The 17,429-nt window shown below is 42.4% G+C and overlaps 1 pseudogene; it reads right to left on the reverse strand.

Moving 5' to 3' along the window:
• Nucleotides 1-2,883: 2,883 nt before the first annotated feature.
• Nucleotides 2,884-17,429, reverse strand: part of LOC102410476 — a 171,407-nt pseudogene continuing 156,861 nt past the window's right edge.

Raw genomic sequence — 17,429 nt, forward strand, 5'->3', positions numbered from 1 at the left:
ATATGTGCTCATTCGTGTCTGACTCTTGGCAACATGGACTGTAGCCTGCCAGATTCCTCTGTCCATGGAATTCCCCAGGCAAGAATACTGGAGTAGGTTACCATTCCCTTCTCCAGGGGATCTTCCCAACCCAGGGACTCATTCCAAAACTCCTACATCTTCTGCATTGGCAGGTGAATTCTTTACCTCTAGCACCACCTGGGAAACCTCAGGAGCACTTGCTTTTTGAAAGTAGAGGCCTGAAGAGATCCCTTGAGGCTTGCTTACCTCCCTGCCCCCAGTCTTAGCCTGAAGATGGATGGAAGAGTTGGCAGATGCCACAGAGAGATGCTAGACTCCCAGGTGAGGAAGGAGATCTGGAGCATCTTAAGGGTTTCCCAAGGCTGTGCCACTGGTTAGGGGCACACAATTCAGACATGTTGCTTGCCCTGGAGCAGGCTGGCATTGCTGGCATTGCAGACCTTAGAGACAGACTGCGGGACATCCTCCGTGTTCTGGGCTGGTAGACACTGAATATTGCGTTTACACTAGCCTTCTTTGCAACGTCTAAGCCACCTCCTAAGAGGGAAATAAATGAAGAGGACTTACGAATGAGGTCTTTTCACACATGCTCAGAAATTAGGTGCAATAAACTCCAACAAGCCTCAGTCCTTTGTGAACCTTATTAGTTAGCCCTGAGGAAGATCACTGAGACTCAGAGAGGTAAAGTCATAGGTTTGGGATGCAGCGAGGATGGGATGAGCTGATCTGAGCCCACAGCTACTTCACTGAAAGCACCTCCCTGTGCTCTGGCCTGTTTTACCTGGTGATAAATGCAGACAGCTAGGGGGACACATGTCTTGGGAAGAAGGTTAGAGTCAGCCTTTAACATGTGGCCTTTATGAAGGCTGCAAGAGACAATGTTTTACAAGCACAGCAGCTCTTGTGGGAAACCGGTGAGGGTGGTAACCAGGGCCGTGCCATTCCCTCTCTCTCCTAAACCCACCAGCATCATCCTGCAAACTGTGCCAGCACCTGTCTCCCTAATTCAGAGTGACTGCAGATCAACACCCTCCAGCCACACCCTATCAAGGGAAGAAGGAGAAAATACTCAGGTCCAGATCTCAGCGCTAGCATGAAGTAGGGATGAAGTGAGTAATTGTGGAACAAATGGTTGGATCCAGAGAGCCAGCACTCAGAATCCCAGCAGGTGATAGGACTGCAAGAACATGGACCTGGAGTCAGAATTATTTGGGATGAAATTCTGCCTCTTCTTTGTATTTGCTGTGTGATGTTGGGTGAGCCCCTATCCTCTCTGAACTGGTTTATTCATCTGCAGACAGAGGGAAGGTAATGACTCCCACTTTATGTGTTTGTGAAAAAACAAGAAAAGAGAAACTATGAGGAAGTTTCCTTCTTTTCTCAGCCCTGGATTCTACTCTTACTTTATTCTTGTTAATTATGTGCCTTTGGGGAAGTCAGTTTCCACACTTGTGAAATGAGGAGTGATGTCATCCTGCTTAACTCCTCATCTTTTAGGACGATGTGTGTGTTGCATGTGTTCTCAGTCGTGTCTAACTCTTTGGGACCCTATGGACTGTAGCCCACCAGGCTCCTCTGTTCATGGAATTTTCCAGGCAAGAATATGGAAGTGGGTAGCCATGCCCTTCTCCAGGGGATCTTCCTGACCCAGTGATGGAACCCATGTTTCTTGCGTCTTCTCCACTGGCAGGCAGATTGTTTACCACTAGAACCACCTGGCCTTCCAGGTGTCAGGCTGGGTAGTGACGAACCAGTGATGTTAGTAATGACAATGGAAGCAGCAGCATGGCTGCTCTATACTGACGGCAGTCAGCACTTGCTGAGTGTGTCCTGGGATTAAACAAGGCATCATATGGTCAGAACTATACCTGGCACAGAAGGAGTGCTCAGGACTGTTTATACTGTTGCTATTTTGGCCGCAGAGTGGAATGGTGGGGGAGATAAGCTGATGCCAAACCAGGGGTCAAAACTTAAGATCAAGAATGCCCAGGCAGAAGCCCCAACTGGGACCTGTTGTCTGAATGCTTCTTCCTTTCCTTCCGGACCAGCAAGGTTGTGTAACTTGCCCAGGGTCTCAGCCCAGAGTCAAGGTCCTGACTCCTATCCCAGTGCTGGCCCCCCAAAACTACTGGGTTGCCCTTCCAGCGAAGGGGCAGACTGGAATGGTTCTGGCCTTCAGCCGTCTCTCTTCCGGATTTCAGTTAACAGCTTCTTGGTTTCTCAGCCCCGCTCTGCCCTCCAGCCTATAGTCTTTTCTCCTCTGCAATCTTCCCAACTGGCAAACCCAATCATGGCACCCCACAGCTGAAAAATTGCCCAACTCTTAAATCTGAATTCCTCAGAACAGCTCAACCCTCACCCCAGGCATAATGCATGCTCTGAACATGCAATTCCTAATGCCCGTGTTGCCTTGTGGCTCCATGCTTTTGCCAGTGCAGGTCCCTCTGCCTCCCACACTTTCCCCTGTCCATCAGTTTATCCTTTAATTCAGCAAATAATATTGAGCTCCTGTTATATGCCAGATGTGGTACAGGATGCTGATGTCATAGAAGTTAGTGAGACACTGTGTCTTTGGTCTCTTGGAATTTACAGTGAAGCGGTGAGAGACACAACATAGAGAACAAAAAACCAAAATATGTACATATTTTGAATTTATGTATTTGTTTGTGCATGTATGTATTTATGGGGCTTCCCAGGTGGTTCAGTAGGTAAATAACCTGCCTGCCAATGCAAGAGACTTAAGAGACGTGGTTTGACCCCTGGGTCAGAAAGATCTCCTGGAGGAGGGCATGGCAACCCACTCCAGTATTCTTTTTTTTTTTTTCTTTTTACCGGTTTCATTCACTTTATTACTCTTTTTATAAAATTATGTGGTGGCTACAGCTGGGGCCTGCGTCCTCTGCGTGGAGACTCTGGTGTGGGTCTTCACAAGATGGTGAGTGAATTCCTGATATGGAATCTTGGTGAACACTGTCTCTTTCCAGAGGTCAGGGGTGAGATAACTGGAGGTCTTAGAAATGGCATCAAAAGTGGCCTTGGCGAAGTTGTCCAGGGTGGTGGTGCAGCCCCTGGCAGAAGCGTAGCAGTCGTTAATGCCGGCCATCAGCAGCAGCTTCTTGAGCACAGGGGCGGAGAGATGCCAGTGCCTCTGGGGGCAAGGAAGAGGAGCACCAGCATGGAGCCACAGCGGCCAGTCACCTTGCAAGGAACCGTGTGGGGCTTGCAGATCTTGTTCCCCCAGTAGCCTCTTCGCACAGGGACGATGGACAGCTTAGCCAGGATGATGGTCCCACAGAGGCAGTGGCTACTTCCTTAGAGCACTTGACACCCAGACTGACATGTCCATTGTAATCCCTGATGGCAACAAATGCCTTGAACTTGGTCCACTGGCCAGCACGGGTATGCTTTTGCACGGGCATAATCGTCAAAACCTCATCCTTAAGGATTGCTCCCAGGAAAAAATCAATAATCTCAGACTCCTTGATGGGCACAGAGAAAAGGTAGATCTCCTCCAGGGACTTGATCTTCATGTCCTTGACCGGGAGGCCCAGCTTGGTCACGGGGAGCCACTCCTTGTCCTCGGCCTTGCCTCCGCGAGCTCCGCGGCCCCTGCCCCGGCCCCGGCTGCGACCCCGGCCCTGGAAGCCACTGCCGAAGCCTCTGCGGAAGCCACCTTGGCCTGCATTCCACGCCCCCGGGGCCTCCAACACTTCCGCAGCAGTGGCGTCATCCACCATTTGGTGTTTTCACGAAGGAGAAGCCACTCCAGTATTCTTGCTTGGAGAATTCCATGGACAGAGAAGCCTGGTGGGCTACAGTTCACAGTGTTGCACAAAGTCGGATACGACTGAAGCGGCTTAGCACGCAGCACACACGTATGTGTTTATAGGTGGGAAATGCTACAAGGGGAAGTAAACAGCATAATATAACGATCTCTGGGGTAAAGGGCTGGTGGGTTTGGATTACTAACTCATCAAACTAATGTTTATTTATCTACACACTAATCAGGGGCACCTCCTCCAGGAAGCCATCCTGGATCAGAACCTCTTTTGCCTGTGTTCCCAGAGCAGCCTGCCCTGCCTTGCCCATGCCATGTCTGGGCACTTAACACACCAAACATCTTACAGTTTTAGTGTCTGTCTCTGGAGGTTCTGAGTTCCCTGTGGGCAGTGGCTGTCCTCTCTCAGGGCAGTACCTGGCCCTGAGAGAGGGCAGCTGCTGACTGTGAGTGAATATACAGGCCAGATAGTCAAGGGACTGGGGTAGGGGAGGGAGATATCAAGGAGGAGAGCTTGGTTGGCTCTTTTCAGAAGAGTGCAGTTGAAAATAAAATTGTGGAAGTCACTTGGGTATTTGTTTATAAATGACAAAGGCGGTCAGGAGCTTTTGATGAGATCCTCATTCATCCTGCCCCCATCACCTTCCTGTCATTTTCCAGTTATTTAGAACCAACCGGCCAGATAGCCCTTAACCAAGCAATATACATGTTAATGTGGAGAGCAGAGGCTGAGATTGGAGTAGCAGGCACAGCACATTATTCAAAGGGAAGATGAGAAGGAAAAGAAATGAATGGGCTGGAGGCCGGGGGCAGATGTTGCCTTCATTAAAAGTCACCACCAGCCTGGTCTCCCTAGGGCCTGACACCCTGCTGTGCTCTCCGCCCCTCTTCTTGCTGCCCAGCCTCTCCCCTCCAACACTCTGTTCCCAACAGAACACCCTCAGTTTATTTTTAGTCCTTTCCAGAAGGCCCTTGGCAGTCTCACTTTAATTAGAATTGTACCCGAGTACTCCAGAGCTATTGATGGAATGATTTTGTCTCATCTTGCTGGCATTGTGTAGGGGGTGGCCAAAACTGCTTTCAGAGAAGTGGAAAATTTATCATTTATTTATTTCTCTTGGCCAATTAGCATCAGTCCAAGGAGGCATGTGAGAAAGAACACTGGAGCTGCCAGGAGGAGGGGGCGTGAGCTGACACCTTCACCTATGGGCTGAGCCGTTTCCTTCACTCATGTAATGGTGTCCTCATGCCTGCCAGCCTTCCTCCTGGGTTACTATGAGGAGCAAATGACTCCAGGAGAAACACTGATATTATGAAATGAGGTTCAGTGGAAGCACTGCATGTCAATTACTGAAGCACGTGCATAGAGGGGGAGGAAAGGGAGGAGAAGGAAGAAAAGGAGTCACATTCCTAGGTTCTTGAGCACTGCTGCTTCCACCCTTCTCTCTTGGGTGGTGAAGGTGACATCATACTGGCCTTTGCAGCCACCTCCTCTGGATGGAGTTTTTAGGATGGATAGAAATGATTGGAAAATTTTTTGTGTGTTTTGTGTATGTGTGTGCATGTTTTTTGTTTTGTTTTGTTTTCAGATGAGTGACTCAGGAGACCCTCCAGTGTACTCTGGAGGATCAGGGACCCTTTTGGTTCCAGGTTGCAACTCTGTAAGCCATGGATACAGCATTGGAGGTACCTGACAGGTGGGCTCTGGTGGGCTTCCCAGAGTCTTCCCAGGCTCAGCCAAGGTGTTAAGGTGTGTGGCAAGGGCACCACAACCCTCCTGGCAGCATACCCAGACAGACACTTGCTCCCAGAAGTGAATACACACACCTATTCTGATGTAATTCTGCACACACCTCCATGGGCACACACTCACCCATGCATGCTAAAAATGTACAGAGCTTTGACATAGGAACCATATTAGTCATAGGAGGTTGGGTTATTCTGCCTGTATTCTGTATTAGTCATTACAGGTTAGGTTACCCTGCCAAACCAAAGAACCCCAACTACTTCATTGACTTAAAACAGCCAGAGTCTGCATCTCTCTTTTGCAAATTTATTGTGGATCTGGGTGATTCTCCAGGGCAGCTTCCCTCCAGATGTTGGCTCGGTCGTCCACATTTCCTTACCTTACGGCACCTCTGCGTCAACACGTGATTGCCATGGCAGGATTGGAGGTGAGAAACAGCCATTAAATGCTTTGGCACCAAAGTGACACATTATCATTTCTGATGGAAGGAGAGCCAGGACTGATGATCATCAGTTACATTTTCTGCTTTCACTCACCCCAGTCCTCAGGTTCCTTCTCTGTCTTTGTTTCCCCCTTTCAGTGACGAAGATAAGCCGGATGACTTCCTGCTCAGATGTTCTGTTGTAAAATGTGCCCAACAGTCTTGTACTTCCCTTTAGCTTGCTGCCTTAGTGCTCTGGATCAAGTCCCTTTTTGATATCCTCCAAGTCACCCTACTTTATGAGAAACACCTGCGGGGTGTCCCTGAGCACCTCTCTTGTAGAGCTGGTTTATGCATTTATAAAGAATGAAGTGTATCCACCTCCATTTAGTGTCTGAGGTTTTCTAATTTTAGTCCCAAATTAGTTTTCCTGGATCGTCTGTTACTTCAACTCCAGTCCAAATGGACAACTTACTGTTCCTTAGATATAACCTTGGCCTTCATCTAACACTACTTTTCTACTTCTCTATTCTTCTGTAGCCACATTGGTCTTAAATCTTTTCTCAAACATGCCGAGCTTGCTCTTGCCTCAAGGCCTTTGTACTTACTGTTTACCTTGTCTTGCTTTGCACTTGTCTTGCACTTACTGTTTACCTTGTCTCAGTCTTTTTTACTCTTATCTGGAGTATGTCCCTTCTAGTTATCCTAACATATTGTCTTCATGTACTTATCACTGTCAGAAATCATTTTGTGTTCTTAACATTGATGTTGATTGTCTACCTATCCCAATTAAAATGTAAGCTCCCTGATGTAGTCACCTTGTCTATCTTCTTCTCTCCCGTGATATGAGAATAGTGGTTGACACATAATCTTGTTGTTCAGTTGCTCAGTTGTGTCCGACTCTTTGCGACCTCATGGACTGCAGCACACCAGGCTTCCCTGTCCTTCACCACCTCCCAGAGCATGCTCAGACTCATGTCCATTGAGTCCGTGATGCCATCCAACCATTTCATCCTCTGTCATCCCCTTCTCCTCCTGCCTTCAATCTTTCTGAATGTCAGGGTCTTTTCTAATAACATATGCCTTGGAAGGAAAGTTATGACCAACCTAGATAGCATATTCAAAAGCAGAGACATTACTTTGCCAATGAAGGTCCGTCTAGTCAAGGCTATGGTTTTTCCTCTGGTCATGTATGGATGTGAGAGTTGGACTGTGAAGAAGGCTGAGTGCCGAAGAATTGATGCTTTTGAACTGTGGTGTTGGAGAAGACTCTTGAGAGTCCCTTGGACTGCAAGGAGATCCAACCAGTCCATTCTGAAGGAGATCAGCCCTGGGATTTCTTTAGAAGGAATGATGTTAAAGCTGAAACTCCAGTACTTTGGCCACCTCATGCGAAGAGTTGACTCATTGGGAAAGACTCTGATGCTGGGAGGGATTAGAGGCAGAAGGAGAAGGGGACAACAGAGGATGAGATGGCTGGATGGCGTCACTGACTCGATGGACGTGAGTCTGAGTGAACTCCGGGAGTTGGTGATGGACAGGGAGGCCTGGCGTGCTGTGATTCATGGGGTCGCAAAGAGTTGGACACGACTGAGTGACTGAACTGAACTGAACTGATACAAATACAACATAAAGATGGCTTTATTTTACATCTTATTTGACAGTGCTTCCCTTAATTGAATATATCAGATAAACCTAATTATTTTAATATTGCTGCTTCATAAGGAGAGAGACCAAACATTTTGAGATATCTCAGGACACTCTGGAAAAATCCCAAAGTTAGTTAGAGGTCAAAAAGACTTCATTAAAAATTTTATTTGAACCCAGAGGGATGGTATGGGGAGGGAGATGGAGGGGGTTTCAGGATGGGGAACACGTGTACACCCGCAGTGGATTCATGTTGATGTATGGCAAAACCAATACAATATTGTAAAATAATTAGCCTCCAATTAAAATAAACTTATATTAAAAAAATTTATTTGAGGAAGTTTACCAAAAAATATCAAAAGTTATGGACACTTGAATAAAAGGATCACAGATCATTATGAAATACTGCTCAATTATCCACTGAACCAAAGAAACAATTTTAAAACAAATACAGGTCACAAAATTGTGAGCAAAACTTCACTCTTTTTAATATTGAAAAAGAAGATTGTTTTCTTGAGTTATTAAAGGACTGATTAAGACAACATTGTAACACAGGAAATTATGTTGATAAAACACAAAATCTTTGCTTTCTAGGCAGATTATTTAAAAGGTAAAGAAAAAGATTTCACAATCTGTTATCAAAAGCAGATCAAAAGCCCAATAAAACTTGGTCCTTTCATAGAGATAGCCAATTCTAATTTTACACTAGTGTACTTTTGATATTAAAAATCATTTTTTAACTTAAATTTATCCCAATCTTAGCCAGCTTGACCATGCATAAAATTTCTTCCCAAGATTACTGGAGTGGGTTGCCATTTCCTTCTTCAGGGGATCTTCCTGACCTGGGGATCGAACCCAGGTCTCCCTCATTGCAGGCAGACACTTTACCCTCTGAGCCATCAGGGAAGCCTTCTTTTTCCACAAAACTGCTAAAATATTTTTCCTATTTTCCCCCTCTTCTTCATTCTAGAACAATTAATCATTCTTTTTTCCTTACCTACTTTTCAAACAGAGTTGTTTCCTTTCATCTTTATTATTATTACATAGCTTTAAAAATTAAAATTCCTAGCCCTTCAAATTCTTAAATAAAATTCTCAACCCTTAGAACCCTTAATTCCTGGTAAGGAATTACCTAGGAGGTAAGCAATAGTGGACTGTCTTTTATACTAGAATTCTGTATATCACCAGGCTTATAAATATATTTCATAATTTCTGGAAGTACATTATTCCTCATCATAAATTTTTAAATGTAGCTCCAAACATGTTTACTAATAGACCCAAATACCTAAAATTTCTCAGTGGTAAGAAGCTGTGTATAAGACTATGTTCACTAATTAAAGTTTCAGTATTTTATCTGTAAATGATCTAGATATTCATTGGCTATCAGTTATTTGATTAAGCTTAGCAAAACTCTAAGATTTCAAGTTACCAAAAAGATTTGGGGAAATGAATTAAATAGACATGCCCTAGAACACAATTATTTTTGCAAGTTCACCTAGAAATGTTTATTCCACTTACATATATTTAATTCACTTGTTCTCAACAATTATATTTGCATTGCTCATGAACATTTTATCATACCAAGTTATTGTTCTAGTTGACAAATTTCATCTAACAGAGATAACACAAACTTATTTGACTAGTAAACCAAGCAGAATAAAACTGCATTTCTGCATTATTTTAAATGCTGACAGCCCTGAAGATATAACTAATTTAATTAAACTAGAGAAGTTAAACTAACTTTAATGCTGAACATTTTCCCAGATCATGTGAACCTGAAAAGCATTTGGGTTCATTTTTATTGTATTTCTTAGATCTTTAGGAATACTTAAACAAGTGCTTGCTGTTTTTAAGCTAATTAAATAATGTTCTTTTACAAATTAATTTTAATAATACCATACAGAGGTAGAAAAATATCTCACATTTACTATCTCTCTATCTATCTAGACACATGTAACATACAGACAAATGTAGAGATCATATAGGATTTGTTTTAAAACTTTAGGCACGAGATGAGTGTGATCATGAAAGACTCACTGGTTTATAAAGGCTCAATTGGATCAAATCATGTTTCTTGAAGATGGAATAAATTTTAGGGTTACCTTCTCAGATGGCTAAAGCTTTTTATTAATATTTGTGGAGATAACACATGATTGTTCATTCACTTAAATCCCAAATAATCAGTTTTTTCTTTTCTTTTTTCTGTTAAGAATTGCCTCCCTGAGGTTTGCATTTCAAAGAGATGGCCTAGATAAGAGTTCCTGGCACTTGGAAAGAGTGAATGTACCACCAAGAAGGAATTTTGATTCCTAGGGTCAGAATTTTTATAATATTTACAAGCCCTTTGAAATAAATAGGTGATGCTTTAGGCTTGATAAAAAGGATAGGTGAGCTTTGAATTGTTTCTGGAGCTGCATTTTCTGTTATTGTAAAAAGATACAATTTGTAAGAACATTTCTCAAAGAATTGGTTGCAATCTGAATGGTCAGGTCATGGGCTGAAACAATCATCCAACTACTTTATCCTTAATTTGCTTCTTCAACCAAGATGGAAATAAAAACATTTTTATGTTCTAGACTTAGAGTTGTATGCATTTGGGATGTTTAGTAAACTCTTCCACAAAGTCTTCGGTAGGTTTTTCTTTTCTGGTGGGTACATTTAGCTTAGGGGACAAGGTCTGATAAAAGAGTTTCATATTGGCCTTGAATATCAGCTTCCAAATTGGCCAAATTCTGACCCTAGAGCTACTTAAAAAAAAATCCTTTAAAATATCATGACAAGTTTCAGCCAAAATAAGCAGTAAATATTCCTGGCAGTATTAGACAACCTCATGGACCAAAGAAGCATCCCCAAAGAAGGTGCAAAAGATGTTACCTTCCCAAGATTCAGAGTCATCCCCAAAGATACCCAAAAGAAAGATGAACTGAGACAATTCCCTTGAGCTCTGGAAGCAGTTTGATATAGGGTCCCAGATGCAAATAGAGTTCAACTCATATTTATGTCCAGTCTTAGCGACCCACAAATGGGATGCAACCCACTTTTCTCTCTTGCTATATTTTTGAGGGTAGCTCTGGTTGTTTTTCTCCAGTTGCTAAGCCATGTCTGATTCTTTGTGATCCCATGGACTGTAGTATGCCACACTCCTCTGTCCTTTACCATCTCCTGGAGTTTGCTCAAATTCATGTCTGTTGAGTCAGTGATGCTATCTAACCATTTCTTTCTCTGTTACTCCCTTCTCCTTTTGCCTCCAATCTTTTCCAGGATCAGGGTATTTTCCAATAAGGCAGCTCTTCACATCAATCTTTAGCATCAGTCCTGCCAATGAATATTCAGGGTTGATTTCTTTTAGGATTTACTGGTTTGATCTCCTTGCTGTCCAAGGGACTCTCAAGAGTCTTCTCCAGAACCACAATTCAAAAGCATCAATTCTTCAGTGTTTAGTCTTCTTTGTAGAGACTCTTGGAGAAGGAAATTGCAATCTGCTCCAGTATTCTTGCCTGGGAAATCCTATGCACAGAGGAGCCTGCTGGGCTACAGTCCATGGGGTCACAAAAAAATAACAAAACAATACCATGATGAAGTACATCTCATTCCAGAGATGCAAGAAGTGGTCAAATCTGCAAATCAGTCAACATGATACATCACATTAACAAAACAAAGAATAAAAATTGTGTGATTATCTCAATATATGCAGAAAAAGCTTTTGGCAAAATTCAACATTCTTTTATGGTAATAACTCTTAAAAAAGTGAGGTAGAGAGCACATAATTCAACATAATAAAGGCTGTTAATGACAAAACCACAGCTAACATCATACTCAACGTTGAGAAGCTGAATGCATTTTCTCTAAGATCAAGAACAAGACTAAGATATCCACTCTTGCCACTTGTACTTAACATTGTACTAAAAGTTCTAGCCAAAGCAATCAGATAAGAAAAATTAAGTCATCCAAATTTGAAAGGAAGAAGTAAAATGTCACTGCTTGCAGATGAGGTGTTACTATATAAAGAAAACTCTAAAGACTCAAATACTCTAATACTCAGACTAATACTCTAATACTAAGACTCAGACTCTAATACTCAAAAAAGTATTATAACTAATACATGAATTCAGTAAGATTCTAAGATACAGAATTAATATATAGGAATCTATAGAGTTTCTATACAGTAGTAACAATATTTTACAAAGAGAAATTGAGAAAAAAATTCTATTTACAATTGCATCAAAAAATTAAAAAAAAACCTAGGATTAAATTTAATGAAGCAGGTGAGAAACCTGTACTCCTCAAAATATAAGATATTGATGAAAGATATTGGAGATGGAATAAATGGAAAGATATACTGTGTTCAGAGACTAGAAGAATTAACATTGTTAAAATAAGCATACTACCCAAAGCAAATTACAGATTCAATGCAATCCCCATCAAAATACCAATATCGTTTTTTCAAAGAACTAGAACAAATAATTCTAAATTTTGTAGGGAACTACAAGAAATCCCAGGTAGCTGAAACAATCTCAAGAAAGAAGAACAAAGTTGGAAATATCATGTTTCCTGATTTCAAGCTATACTACAAAGATTTACTAATCAACACAGTACAGTACTGGCACCAAAATATATATATATATAAAAAAAAATATATATATATATATATATATCAATGGAACACAATATAGAGAAATAAACTGACACTTATATGCTCAAATATTCTTTGATAAATGAGGCAAAAATGTACAATGAGGAAAACACATTCTCTTCAAGAAATGATGTTGGGAAAATTAAACAACTACATGCAAAAGCATGAAACTGAACCATATTCTAATATACAAAAATAAATTAAAAATAGATTAAATGGAAGACTTAAAACCATGAAACTCTTAGAAGGAAACATAGGCAGTGTGCTCTTTAAAATTGATCTCAGCTATATATTTTTTGGTCTGTCTCCTCAGGCAAAGGCAACAAAAACAGAAATAAGCAAGTATGACTATATGAAACTAAAAAGCTTTTGCACAGGAGAGAAAACTATCAACAAATGAACAGGCAACCTAAGGAATGAGAGAATATATTCGCAAATGATATGTCTAATAAGAAGTTAATATCTAAATTATATAAATAAATTACATGCTGCGTGCTGTGCTTAGTTGCTCAGTCATGTCTGACTCGGTAACCCCGTGGACTGTAGCCCACCAGGCTCCTCTGTCCATGGGAATTCTTTAGGCAAGAATATTGATAGTGGGTTGCCATGGCCTCCTCCAGGGGATCTTCCCAACCCAGGGATTGATCCAGGTCTCCCACATTGCAGGGGGATTCTCTACCAGCTGAGCCACCAGAGAAGCCCTTACAACTCAATATATTAAAAAATTCTGATTAAAAAATGGACGCATGATCTGAATAGACATTGTTCCAAAGAAGACCATACACATAGCCAACATATATATGAAAAGATGCTCAGTATCACTTATCATCAGGGAAATGAAAATCAAAACCACAATGAGATATCACTTGTCAAAATGGCTATTGTAAAAAAAACAACAACAAATAACAGATGGTGGAGAATAAGAATGTGGAGAAAATGAAAACCTCATGGACTGTTGGTGGAAATGTAAATTGGTGTAGCCACCATGGAAAACAGTATGAAGATTCCTCAAGAAATTAAAAAAATAGAACTACCAGGTGATTCAGAAATTCTGCTCCTGGATATTTAGCTGAAGAATACAAAAACACTTATTAGAAAAGATATATGCATTCCTATATTCATTGCAGCATTATTTCCAATGACAAACATACAGAAACAATGTACATGCCCATCATTATATAAATAAATAAGAAAGATATGTATATGTAGATATAGATATATGTATAATAGATATATGTAAAGATATTAATAGATATGTAAAGATATCAGCCAAAAAAATAATGAAATCTTGCTGTTTGCAATCACACAGATAGACCTTGAAGGTTTTATGCTAAGTGAAATAAGTCAGACAGAGAAAGACAGGTATCATATGATTTCAATTATTCATGTAATCTAAAAGGCAAAACAAAAGAGAAACAGTCTCACAGATGTAGAGAACAAACTGAGGGTTACTGTGGGTTGTAGTGGGTAAAATAGGTGAAGGAGATTAAGGGGTCCAAACTGCCAGTTATATATAATATATATGCTAGAATGTGACCCCAGAGAAGGCAATGGCACCCCACTCCAGTACTCTTGTCTGGAAAATCCTGTGGACGGAGGAGCCTGGTAGGCTGCCGTCCATGGGGTCACTAAGAGTTGGACATGACTTCATTTTCACTTTTCACTTCCATGCATTGGAGAAGGAAATGGCAACCCACTCCAGTGTTCTTGCCTGGAGAATCCCAGGGACGGCAGAGCCTGGTGGGCTGCCGTCTATGGGGTCACACAGAGTCGGACACGATTAAAGCGACTTAGCAGCAGCAGCAGAATGTGATACACTGCATAAGGAATATAGTTAATCTGTGATAATTTTGTATGGTGACAATGGTTACTGACATCGTGGTGATTATTTTGTAATCACCACGATGTCAGTAATCACCATAAAACACTCAGTCAGTAATCACCATTAAATACTCAATGTATTTAAACATTGAGTCACTATGTTTTACACCGGAAACTAACATATTATCCATCCAAAAAAAAATCTAGTTTTTATAACTACAAAGAAAGAGAAGTATCTGTAGGTATCATGCTCCAAAGGCTACAGTATTTTTCAGATTCATTTTGCTTCTTCATCTCACAAAAACCTGTGATAAATTCTTCACAGGTGAAGGAGCTCAGAGAAGTCCTACTTCTCGTGAGAAATCCTGTCATGCCTGGAAGTCATGTGTCCTGCTTTTGTGTCTTCTTCCACATCACAATGATGTTCATTCTCCTCCAACCTATTGGTTGTACGCAAATCAAATAGTCTCAGTCCCTGTCCCAGTGGTAAGCACAACCCCCTGGGCCTGCTTCTCTCTTTCCCAGTCTTGAGTCTCAGAGGAAACTGTGCTGAGCACCACTGGACTCTTGTGGAGGCAGCATCTGAGGATCACAGGCCAGTGGGAAGGGGGCCTGCAGGGACTTCCCAAGGGAGGTGCTTTGTGAGTCTACTTTCAAAGGAGGAGACTCAAACAGGCGAACAGGAGAAAAGATGGGTATTCTGAGCCAAGACAGTCAAGGAACAAAACAGCAACAAAAGGAGATTCTCTGGGCCCAGCCCCTCTAATTTGCTTTCTGCAGGCCATTTAAAATCAGGAGAACCTCTGACTTGACTCTGGAGCCTGGGGAAGAAATATAGTCTGCTGTTATTGAAAGGAGGAGCATTCCACTCCCCCCAAGGCTGACCAGGATGTTTGGGGTCTAGGGAGGAGTGAAGAGGAAACCAGCTGGGAAAGAGAAATAGGGAAAAGGAAAATAAGAAAAGACCATCAAAGGAGGGGCATTCTCAGGTTGAAGCTAGCTTGCAATCGTGGACAGCTAAAGCCAGAGAGTAGGCAGTCCAAAGTCTGCACTGGCTTTAACCTGTTCTGTAATACATTATTATTCCTCTGACTTTAAAGAGCTTTAAGAGAGGTCTTGAGTTTGAGTCCATGATTTAATAGAATAGGAAGCCCTTGGTAAGTTATGTGGTGTCTTTGAACCTCAGTGTTGTCATTCAGAAAATGCAGGTAATATTGACAGTCTCATAAAATTATGAAGATTGAATGAAAAAAGTTCCAGTTAATTTGATGCTGGGGACCATTCATCTGCTTAATAAATGTATTTCCTTTAGTCTCTGCTTGTCAGGGGACAGGGGACTGCTCTTCTTCCCTCAAAAGATGAAGGAACTCAGTCCCCTGATGGGGACTCAGGGTCTTTTGGCTGAGAGCAGGGTTATCATTGTACTGGGGGATTATCAACCTGTCCTATTTCTCCAGCAGTTTATACTAGCCCCCAACTCCCACCACAAAACCCATAGTCTACAATGAGATTCGACTGTGGCCATTCCTCCAGCAGGAGAACAATTACTCTTACCTTCATTGTGCAGAAAGAGAGTTGAAGCCCTGCAAGCAGGGAGAGCTGGAGCTGGAATTCCCAAGGCTTGACTCTCTCATTCCCTGCTTTCATTCTTTAAGACATGTTTCCATTCCTCCATAGCTCAATTAAAGACAAAACAAAACAAAGAGTAATGTTGCTTGAAACAGAAAAGCACAAAGCTAGTTAGGGCAAGAGTCTGGCAATTAGTTGTTGCTGGAATGTCTTTTTTTTCCCCCTCATATGGTTCAGAAGCCTTCACAAACAATTTTTAAAATAGACTGGGAAATTAGATAACAACAGTGTTTCTCAGTAACAATGATAAAAAAAAAAAAAAAAAAAAAAAAAAGATAAGACTATGGTTTTCCCCTCTGTGTGGCCTGCAGCTTTCTTGGGAAGAAACATGGGAGAAGGTAGTGTCTCTGGGCTGGAGCCTAGTGGGGTGGCCTTAGAGCGGGTGGAAGGCTGTCCCCCTTGCCTCTCATGATCACCCTTTTTGGAGGGTACAGCAAGGCCCGAGTCTTTAGAAGGAAGGTATTGGAGCTGACTGAGACCTGGCTGGAGGAAATGCCCCCAAAGAATTCCAACAAAGATGGATGACCATCGCACTCCCATGATGGTCTCCCAGAGACTGCCTTTCGGATTATCTTGGTTGTGTACCAGCAAGCCTGTGTCTCTCCTGGGTGAGAAGCCTCAGTGACACATGGCTGAGTTCTCAGTGAGTGGACAGTGGGCTGGCTAGTGCAGTGGCCCAGGAGGCCCTGGGCTCCATCCTTGCTCAGCAGTGAGTGTAGTGTGACATCATGACCAGTGGTTTTAGTTATCAGACTAACCCCCCTTCTTGGGCTTTCACAAAGTTGTTGGTTTGCTGAAAAAATTACAAAGTGTTAGGTGGACAACCTTTAAAGCACTTCTGGGCCTAAGAGCATGCAATTTTTGAGAGGCTGGGTGACTGGCCTGGGGCTGGGTGAAGCAGGAGAGACACTGTGGCACATAGTGAAGGGAGGCTTTGCTCTCAGGGATGTACAGGCACAAGGTTGGCCTCAAAAATGGGAGCCTCCTTAAACTTGGCATCCCCGGTGCCTCTCCAGCCTCAGTCCAGTCCCAGCTCTGGTGGGTGAGCAGATATTCTTCCCTCTTAGTTCCTGGAGGACCACGTGGTCATCTGAAGTCACCTGGACTAGCCAGGAAAGACAGCCACCCAGCAAACGGGAAGGGTGATGAGCTCTTGTCTGAGCCAATGAAAGCTCAACACTTTGAAGAAGGGAGAAGGCAGGTATAATAGGGACCAGGAATTCCTTTCCAGCACATCAGGGTAATGATGGGGGAAGAAGGGGATCTGTAAGGTCAGAGGGAGGTATCTGGATTTGCACCCTAGAACTGTGATCCTGGACAAGTCATGTTACCTCTCTGAGCCAGTTTTCTCATCCATTAACAACACTATAATACCCTCCTCAAAAGGTTGTTGAGAAGGTGAGAAGGGGATAAAGGCTACAGGAATGATGGTCTTTGGGATATAAAAGGCATTCATAAATTGCAAATTTCTTACTCCTTCCAAATAGTACTGGGGGAAGAAAACTCCAGAAAACCTTAAATCTATCCACTGAACCCATCAACTCTCCCATCATTCTCAAGTGAAGATGGGGAGAATTGTCATCACAACTTGTTAGCATCCTTTTCTGCTTCCTGCCTGACTTGCATGTCCTTGGTCTTTGAGAGTGGGGGGCTAGAAAGAAGAAAAAGTGGGATAGCTATCATATCATAAATTATGGAGGCTCAGACACTCCTGAGAGAGGGAAGTGGGCAT

The sequence above is a fragment of the Bubalus bubalis genome, chromosome 3 (assembly GCF_019923935.1).
Source record: "Bubalus bubalis isolate 160015118507 breed Murrah chromosome 3, NDDB_SH_1, whole genome shotgun sequence".
Taxonomy (NCBI): Eukaryota; Metazoa; Chordata; class Mammalia; order Artiodactyla; family Bovidae; genus Bubalus; species Bubalus bubalis.